At 32.0% G+C, this 9608-nt stretch overlaps 1 long non-coding RNA gene across 1 annotated transcript; it reads left to right on the top strand.

Annotated features, from left to right (window-relative positions):
* The first annotated feature begins 2096 nt into the window (after positions 1-2096).
* On the top strand, positions 2097-6783 carry LOC114418940. Its single transcript, XR_003668133.1, has 3 exons — positions 2097-2184; positions 3534-3739; positions 6479-6783. It is a non-coding gene; the product is annotated as an uncharacterized LOC114418940 (long non-coding RNA).
* Positions 6784-9608: the final 2825 nt, after the last annotated feature.

The raw sequence follows: 9608 nt of genomic DNA on the forward strand, positions 1-9608 counted from the left end.
TTTCTTTTTGTGAGTTGAGGAGTATCATGTCAAAAAAAAAAGTAGAGAATTCATGTGGTGCAATGACAACAATTTTTTTTAGGCTTAAATAATTGGTACTTATATAATAGGGGTGATTTGATTTTGTTGCCTAATTTATTTATTTTTTGGTTTTAATTTGGTACTTGACCAATTTTATTTTGAAATTTTTTATTTTTCTTTGATTTTAGTATCTGACATATTTTTTATTTTTGAAAAAATTACCTTTGTGAAAATGATATGGTAATAATTTTTAAGTGACTTGGACTTACTAATGTGACACTCTTAGTTATGTCATTAGTTAAAATCAAACAAAAAAATATGATGATATTAAAATCGAAAAAATGATATTAAAATTATTTTTTTAGATATTAAAAAGTTATTTAAACCAAAAGTATGTGTATAGGAACTAAAGCAAATTAATGGTAACATGTATAAAGACTAAAATGTAAAATTTATACCATTATAAGCACTAAATAAATACTTAAATAGAGTTTGGAATGAGTTCATTTGAAAAGTAGCCTGAATTTTAATACATAGTGAATTAGTAAAGTAAATTAATTTCCGACTTTCATGAGAAAGAGACAAATCCTGAAAGCCATATCAATGATGTATAGCACACAGTCACGACTCAACAGACCTCGCATGCATATTCTGTGAGCCGCACTTTCCTTTGACGCAAATCATACTATATGTCGACAAAAACAGCCAAATTACGTTATTATATCACACAACACACACGATGTCGCTAGTCATTCAGTCATGGCCACTTTTTTGCTCTCAGATTATCAAATTGGTTTTTCATTTGTACAGTATTTTTTTAGGCATTCATTTGTACAGTATAATAATAATTTTCTTATCTATTTATTAAAATTAAAAAAAAATCCATAATTTCTAATAAAAATCTTCTATTTGTTACGTCCTTAACTTTGTTTGGTACATGCATTATTAATTTATTATTGTAAACTATTATAAATAGTAAAGTTTTTTTTATGAGTATTAACACATTTGTGTACTTAGTGCTTGAATTAGAGACTGTAGGTTAAACTAGAACAACTTCGTACAAATTAATTCTGACGTTCGATTATTATTATTAGTTACTTATAAGTTTTTTAAATAATAATAATTTATTCGTATTGTTTGACATGTAGTCATGTTATTAATTGTGGAATCAAAATATAGAGCCTCCGTATATGCTCACTCTGAAAATTACTTTTGGGTCAAGTGGTTGTACTAATTGTAGTGGTGGCTGTGTAATTATGTTGGTGAGACTACACGAGTACAAACTGCTCATATTTGTTATTTTATATATACTCTCATTTTATCATATGCAGGAATCACGTACGCATTATTAATTCATCATGTACAACCTTTTTAGCCCAAATAGGAACAGTCCTCACATGTGATTGATTTAGCATGTCCCTTTTCCTAGTTCTCTGTTTGAATAATACCATGGTCAACTGTTGTTTAAGATTATAGTAAATTTGTTATTGTAAAACTATATTAAGGACTAATCGAAGCCTTTCTCTTTTTACCTTCATGGATAAAGGTAAAAATCACATTGATCGATCATCCTAAATTAAAATTGAAAAGTAGAAATTACATCTTATGACAATTCATATATACAATTTAATTAAGTTTCTTAAATCTATCATATAAAACATGTAGAGGCAAGGTTTTTTAAGACGCACCATTTACGACGGTCATAAAGGAAACATCGTAGATGGAGATGTGTTGCCATTTTTTAAATTTTGTTAAATTTTACAACGACATTTGTTAAGAGAACTGCCTTTAATAATGAGTAGAAGTAGGACAACGACGTTTATTTGAATAGCTTTTAACGACCGTCTTTTTATATAGGGTTTAAAAAATTTCGCCAAAGAACTAATAATTTCGTGTAGCTACTGTGGGTCTCAGTCACGAGCTCGAACCCTAGCTAGCTTGCATGTCTGCTTCTTTCGTTCATCGTCTTCCAAGGTAGTTGTGTACTCAAAAGCCCATTACTTTCATCTGTTAATTTGTGTTCGACTTTAACTCTGTGACCCTCATGCTGGATTTTGTGCTTGCTTTGTGTTTACAGAATCCCTCGAAGTGAAGCTTTCATCATTTCGTTCAATCTCTGCGAAGCATTGCCAGAAAAGTTCATGTGTGAAGTCTCCGTCAAATGTAAGTAGCCTTGTCTGTTAACGAGTGTTTTCCTTCAAACATTGAACAACGGTTGAACCCATTGTAATTATCCCCTTATTTTTGTTCGTATGTTTTTGCCCATGTTTAGTTATGTTGGGTGTTTGCCCTATTTGTCCTCCTATTTGTGTGTGTATGTTGGGTGTTATGCTTAAAGCCAATGTAATTGTCCGGTTTGATGACCATACTTAGTTTACTTATGTTTGTTGTTTGACCATATCCAGAGAAGAAACTTTGCTCCCAACAAGGAAGAAAAAGACAGTCAGTCCAAGAAATATTTTACATGAATTTAACTCTTCCAAAATTGTCAAGTTCTTCTTTGGATAGCCTTGTTTTTAGTATTTATTTATTTTGAGCTTGTTGTGGGTATTAAATATAGCTTATCACTTATCAGGAAGCAAAAATATAGCTTACGGGACCTGTTTTATGTGTTATTAAATTATGGAGTAAGATGTTTTAGAATAAATTGAAAAAAGCCATCTCAAAAGTGTTTGTTTAAACTTCAAAGAGCACTTAGAAAATAGGTATAAGTAATTACAGCAGCTCATTTTGCACTAGGCCTATTTTTACTGCTAGTTAATATATTTCCTTTTTCTTTGTTCGCATAGCGAAGAGCCTCTGGGCAATGGGGTACGAAGTTTTGAGGGCGAGCCCTGGTGCAGCGGTAAAGTTGTGCCTTGGTGACTTGTTGGTCATGGGTTCGAATCCGGAAACAGTCTCTTTGCATATGCAAGGGTAAGGCTGCGTACAACATCCCTCCCCCATACCTTCGCATAGCGAAGAGCCTCTGGGCAATGGGGTACGAAGTTTTTTTTGTTGCCCTTAAGTCAAAGATTTTGGCATATCCAATTTTGATATACTGTTCCAAAAGCTTATATTAAATACTATCATGTCAATGTGAAAGAAGACATTTACTATTGCTTTGAAAGAGCAGATCACCATATTTAAAGTTGTATCAATTGGTATTCAGAAAAATTACTGAAAAAAAAGTTTGAATGAGATTAGCCATTTGATAGGTGTTTAGCAGTTGTACCTATTGGCTGTAATCTATCAATCGCTCTTACTTAACATACGAAGATGCCAATTCGTGTTTATTTTTTATCTTTGTTTTACTTGAATATTAGGTTATTTTCATATAAGTTTTAAATAAAAATTAATATGTGAACTTAGTCATCATTCAATGAATGAGGGGAACAATGCCATGTGTCAATGAGTAACATTGTTACATGATTAAGGAATGCAATTTTCTGTTTTGGTATTGTCCAATTTTAAGAAATGCCCATCAAAAGGTTGTTGTGCTTATTTAATGTCAAAATTCCTAATATTTTTAGAGGCATTTGGGGAAGCTTTCCTTGAACACAAGGACTATTCTAGAGAGTCAAAAGTGACAAACTTTTTGGTTTAGTTGTGGCTGGAGGCTTCTTTGCTCTGTTCTTTGGTTTTGTGACAACTACATAATAGTCAGCACCATCACTGGCGATATTGGCTATTTCCACTATTAGTTTTTGGGCTAGTCTGGCTTTTAGCATTACTACAGGTATGAATCCATTTCCACTCCTTATTTTGTTGTATCTACTTGCTACATTATGTGTTTCAATTTTCTGGTATGTGTCATTTATTATTATTTATTGTTTCAAGGGAGGGGGGCAGGTGCAGAATGTAGTGTTCTGCTTTTAAATATGTAATTTTAGAATACTAACATCAAGTTTTCGAATAATAGCCAAAATTATATGTTTCGATTTTGCCATGAATAGTATCATAATTATGTAGTGTGAGGCTTCAATTGTTTGATCTCGCATATCAATTGGTTTTCTTTATTTAGTGCCAAAGTGTCTTGCTCCATCATGTGTGAAAATGCTTCTTATCTGCCAATAACTCATACATGTACACAAGTAAAGACAAGAAATGAGACACAAGATTCAAATCCTTATAAATATCTTTTTAAATGATATGACAGTTTTTCCAGTTGACAAATTTGATGCTCCAATAAGTACAAGGAAAAAGAACATCTCAAAATATAGAAATGAGAAGTTGTGCATTATGTATAAAATAATATGCATCCTTCAACTAGTTTTTCATAGAGAATTTAATCTAGACGGTAAGTCGGTAAGTCAGTAGTATAACTAACAGATCATAGCATTTAGTCACATCATATGATAGACCACCAAAATATGAATAAAGAGAAATATTATTCAATAACAAAAAGAAGAGGCCCTCAGCTCTTACAATAGAAGAAGGTCCAGAGCTCAGTTCCTAAGAGAAAATATATTTCTCTACCAAAGAAAGCAACCCAAAATTGTTATCTATCTTCTACAGCCCCCCTCCCCACTATCTAAACTGACTCATGTAACAACCTTGCCTGCTCAGAAATCCTAATTATTCCCCTCCCTATATAATTGTATCTTGCTTTTTAGTATAAACCTTCCAAACCCTGCATTTCTTAGGGGAGTGGATCCAGCAATTGATCCTTGTCCTGTTCAACCCAATGATTGGGCTTAGGCACAAAATCCAGTATCTGACCATCATAGCAAACAAATGATATTTTTCACATACAAACATGAAATAACAGTATCAAATAGCAATATAATGCTCTTGGTTCATGTTAACCAATATCCTTTTTGATACAGATGAGTACATGAACTAATTAGTCATCCTTAATTTTTGAATGGGTAAGGGCATTGCACTAAGTAACACTGAAGTTATTATGTGTGATTTAAGGAGAATAACATATTAAAGCCAAAATTAAGATGAATAACAGATAAAAATCTTCTTAAATCTAAGTAGGAATTGTACTCACAACTCCGTCCACCAAAGAATGAATCATCAGCTTTGGTGTCAATGACTGCATATGATCCAGCAATGATATCCATGATAAGACTGGCTAGTTGAGACATCAAAACCATTGAATCTTATAACACAAACTAAAATAATAATGACTGGCTAGTTGAGACACCGGTGTCACATGCTCTCACTTCACTCTTCTTCAAACCCTTATTATTCTATTCTCCACCTTGATTAGAAATTATCATAACTAAAATAATAATGCAAACTAAAAAGAGACTGAGACAATCACATTACAAGAGAGAAAGAGAAGGGGGTAAAAACTACTAAGTCAAAGACTAATATTAAGGAGTGCAATGCAAGGACATTGTTATTCTCTACAAAAAGAATGAGGCTGAACCCCAAACCAAACCCACTTTTGCCACCCTCCTCATTCTCCCTCTTGAGTATAGGTTTCAAACTTATTCATCATTCCCTTATGGACCTAACTCTCTAATTCTCTCTATTCTCATAACAATTTTCGTTTTGTATGTATCTCTCTCTCTGCATGTTGTCTTGTCCTTTTACAGCTTTCATAGCCTTAATTTGCTTTCCTCACTGCCCATAAAATAGAATAGGAATAGAGGTTAATACATGCAAAAGAAAAAGCCATAAAAACTGTTAATAACATTGAGATGTCTACGGTTTTTGGGTCTCTATTTTTCCGAGGACACAACATATATTGCCCCATGCCATATTCTAGACATTCACTAGCCCAACCATAGTACCCTTTTTCTTCTCTTCCTTGTAGGCATACATAGGAATGTGCATGATTTTCTTTGCATTGCATTCAATTCATAATCTGATTTTGAAGTAAACATCTCTATCTTGAATTGTGCCTCTCAAAGGTTTGGTTAATTATAGACTATATTTATGTCAAAGGACGGATGTTACATTGGTTATCTGTAACAATTAATTAAGGAATGTATAATTAATTGACATTTATGGGAGACCTCTTAACTCCAAACATCATGGGGTACATTTTTTTAATTGTTTTGGTTACCATGGTCACACTCGTACTGAACTTTTAGCTTTTAACCTGTAACCTCTTTTTAATTATTCAATTTGAGCCTTTTATCACTACCTCACTCTCCTAAATGTCTTCCAAACTTGTGGAAATTTAAAAACAGTAGAATAGATAACTATATACAGAAACAATTGTCATGCTAATAATTAAGGTCTAGTTTTCAGAAACAGACTTTCTAAGAGAACTAAAAACACTATTTTGAACACAACAATATATAAAATAACAAATAGTGTTGTAATTAAGGGTTGAGTTCAAGTTTGATAGTCTTTCCAATTTATCCTTTGCAGCTCTGGGGGGTTGTTTATGACAAAAGCAACATGCAATGTCTTGTTGAGGCCGTTTTTGCACTGTTTTTTTCAAAGATGTTTAATTAAACTCTATGCACTGCCAATGTCTTTCAATCAGTGAGAATTTGTTTTTTGTTTGTAGGTAGTACGTTGTCACAAATACATTGGATGTACTAAATTGTGCCACCTACTGACAAGTTGAATCTACACTGCCGTGTTTGGAAAGCCATTACTGTAATCCCACTCGTACCTATTGTCATTTACTGGCATTTTTTAGGTATGTATTTCTTTGATGCACAACAGTGATAATTACATGCTTCTTTATGTATGACGTGATGTATTATGTAGCTAATTAATCATTGAGAGTGAACCTTAGTATCCCGTTTGAGATTCTATACAACGATTAATATGGAAAGTTTGCATTAATCGGTATATTGAATCTTGAATTGTCCGTTTGGACAGTTTGGGAAGACTAATTTTTATTATGTACTACATTCACTCTCTGTATTTAACCTTAGCTGTCCCCCCGGCCCCCTCCCTCTCATGTTTTGATTTTTTTTATTGGTAACTAAATCTTAATATACATTGTTCCACAAGAGCTAGAGTTTAGAACAAAAAATATATCTTCTGGAAAGCCATTTGAGTTCTTTAGCCAATGAGGTAATAACTTGTCCAAGTACTCTGTTCTCTCATATGTTATTATATTGTTTTCTTAATTAATGACCTTAAATTTCATATAGTATATTAGCTATTCTTAGCGCCTAATTTTGACTCCAAAAAATAAAAAAATCTAAAGTATAATATATATATATATATATATATATATATATATATATATATATAGTTCTTGCCCATCTTTTAAAATAAAAATCCCCAAGTCCCATCAAATCTGTTTTTGGTGTCCAAAACTCCCCTATAGTGTTTAGGTTTAAGGTACCTTTCTGTTTGATGGTAATTAGGGATTTGATTGGAAAATAAAAAAGATTGATTGCTTGATTGGATGAAATAGATGTGGTTTTTAAATGAGGTCAAAGGGAGTTTGGTAGCAGTATCCATGAGTCTCTCCTCTACAGCCATAAATCTTTATGGATTTAGAATAGAAATTGTTTCCCCTCTGACCTTTTACATAAGGGCATATTAGTTCTGTACCAACCAATTCTATGTCAATGGTAATGGATAAGCAGAAAGACGTGTGAATTTGCATGCATATAAGTTGTCTTGTGAAAACTGGAAATAAGCATACACAATAACTTATATATAAAAGGTAGAGATAACATGTTGTCCTAATATGCAACTTCAACTGGTAAAAGAGAAGGAGAAAATTATTGAGAATAACTATGAAATCATATTGGCATCCATTTCATTAGCACCTACTCATACAAGGTCATTTTAGGTTGATGAATGCTTAATTATTTTGGCTTTCTGTGCAACATTTACATACATAGATAATATAGATAATATTATTGCATATTATATAATTATATTTGTTGATTATTACTAATATAGATAATATTGTAATTATAAATACAACTTTTCATATTATATAATTATATTTATTGATTATTAGTAATATAGATAATATTGTAATTATAAATATTGATTTTCATATTATATAATAATATTGCAAATATAAAGATTGATTATTAATTAACCTAAAATTTAATTGTAAGTTATTCAATATTTAACATCGGTGCTGACGTAAACACCGATGTAGAAATAGTCAACATTCAACATCAGTGCAGATGTAAGCATCGATGTAAAAATATGTAATTTCTACATCGGTGCTTGAGTCAGCACTGATGTTGAAACACATATTTATTACATCGTTCAAAAGGTAACACCGATGTAAAAAGTGCAGGTTACTACGTCGGGCCTGATGTCATCACCAATGTAGAAAACACGTTTTCGAAGTCGTTGTTGACATCATCCCCGTATTCAAAAGCCACCCTTCTACATCGATGGTTTGGTTGGCACCAATGTAGAAATCAGTGTAATTCTACAACAGGCAAATGTTGACCGTTGTTGAAAGTTTTTACTTTCAACTACGTTAGTATAAAAAATGGTTGAGCACCAATGTAGAATATCCATTTCGACCGATGTAGAATAGCAGTTTTCTAGTAATAAGGGTAATGTAAATCAAAAGATTGAGGTGGGAGAAATAAAAGAGTATTTTGAGTTTTATAAATTTGTTTTTTTGGGGGGAAATTTTATAAATAAATGGAAACAAATAAATGTGAACTTTAATGATTTATAAAAACAACATTACAATAAACACACTTTATAAATAAATGTGGACTTTAATGATTTATAAAAACAACATTACACTCAACAAACTTTATAAAATTTAGACATTTGTCTTATCAATCAGGACAAATTGAGTATTTATATATTTAATGTTCAAGACTCCCAAAATACACGTGACATGCTACATGCCACTTTGAGATACGTGTCAATACTCCACATCAGCGTCCTGCTACAGGAGCATGGACGCTCGACCCTCAACAGTTGAGCATTCCAACAAACAGATTATTTTTAATCTATTAATATTCAAATGTATTTGAATATTTATTCATTATCTACAATGTACGATTATCTTCTACATTTTATCTATAAGTAAATATTTATCTCTAACATTATTCCATCTATTATCTACAAGCGAGAAATATTTGCAAAGGTTACAATAGTCCCTAGAAACAAGGACCAACAATCACGCTCAACTACTATAAATTCAGGTTCTATCGAACCCTTTATACATCACATCACTCACTCAGCACACCCATTCAAGTTTTATTTAAGCATATATTTGCTTTATTATCGTAATTCATATTCTGGAGCGTTGAAATCCTTTATTTTTCATGTCTCCCTTCTATCCTCTTAACAAAAGTGACTCTCCAAGTCAACATGTGAAGTCTGAGGCTTCACTCCAATCACATTCACCCTGAGGTGCCACGGGTTCTCGATGTTGGTAATAAGAACAATATATAATCATGATACTTATTGGTTTTTTTTATAAGGATCATATTATTCATATAATGTTTTTTCTATAAAAGTTGTATAACTGTATTATAATTGTAATCTTTCATTATAAATGGAGCGGGTCTTGTGTAGCGTCATATTGCTTTTCGTCACGCAACATTTGGAACTACGAAAACAAATGTTTCCCACGTGACAACATTGTCACATACTAGTTGGATGTTTGATAAGATGTCGGCAAAAAATAATTTCTATTGGCTCTGTCAGGTTGAGCAGGAACGCAGCAATTAATTAATTAA

The sequence above is a fragment of the Glycine soja genome, chromosome 7 (genome assembly GCF_004193775.1).
Source record: "Glycine soja cultivar W05 chromosome 7, ASM419377v2, whole genome shotgun sequence".
NCBI lineage: Eukaryota > Viridiplantae > Streptophyta > Magnoliopsida > Fabales > Fabaceae > Glycine > Glycine soja.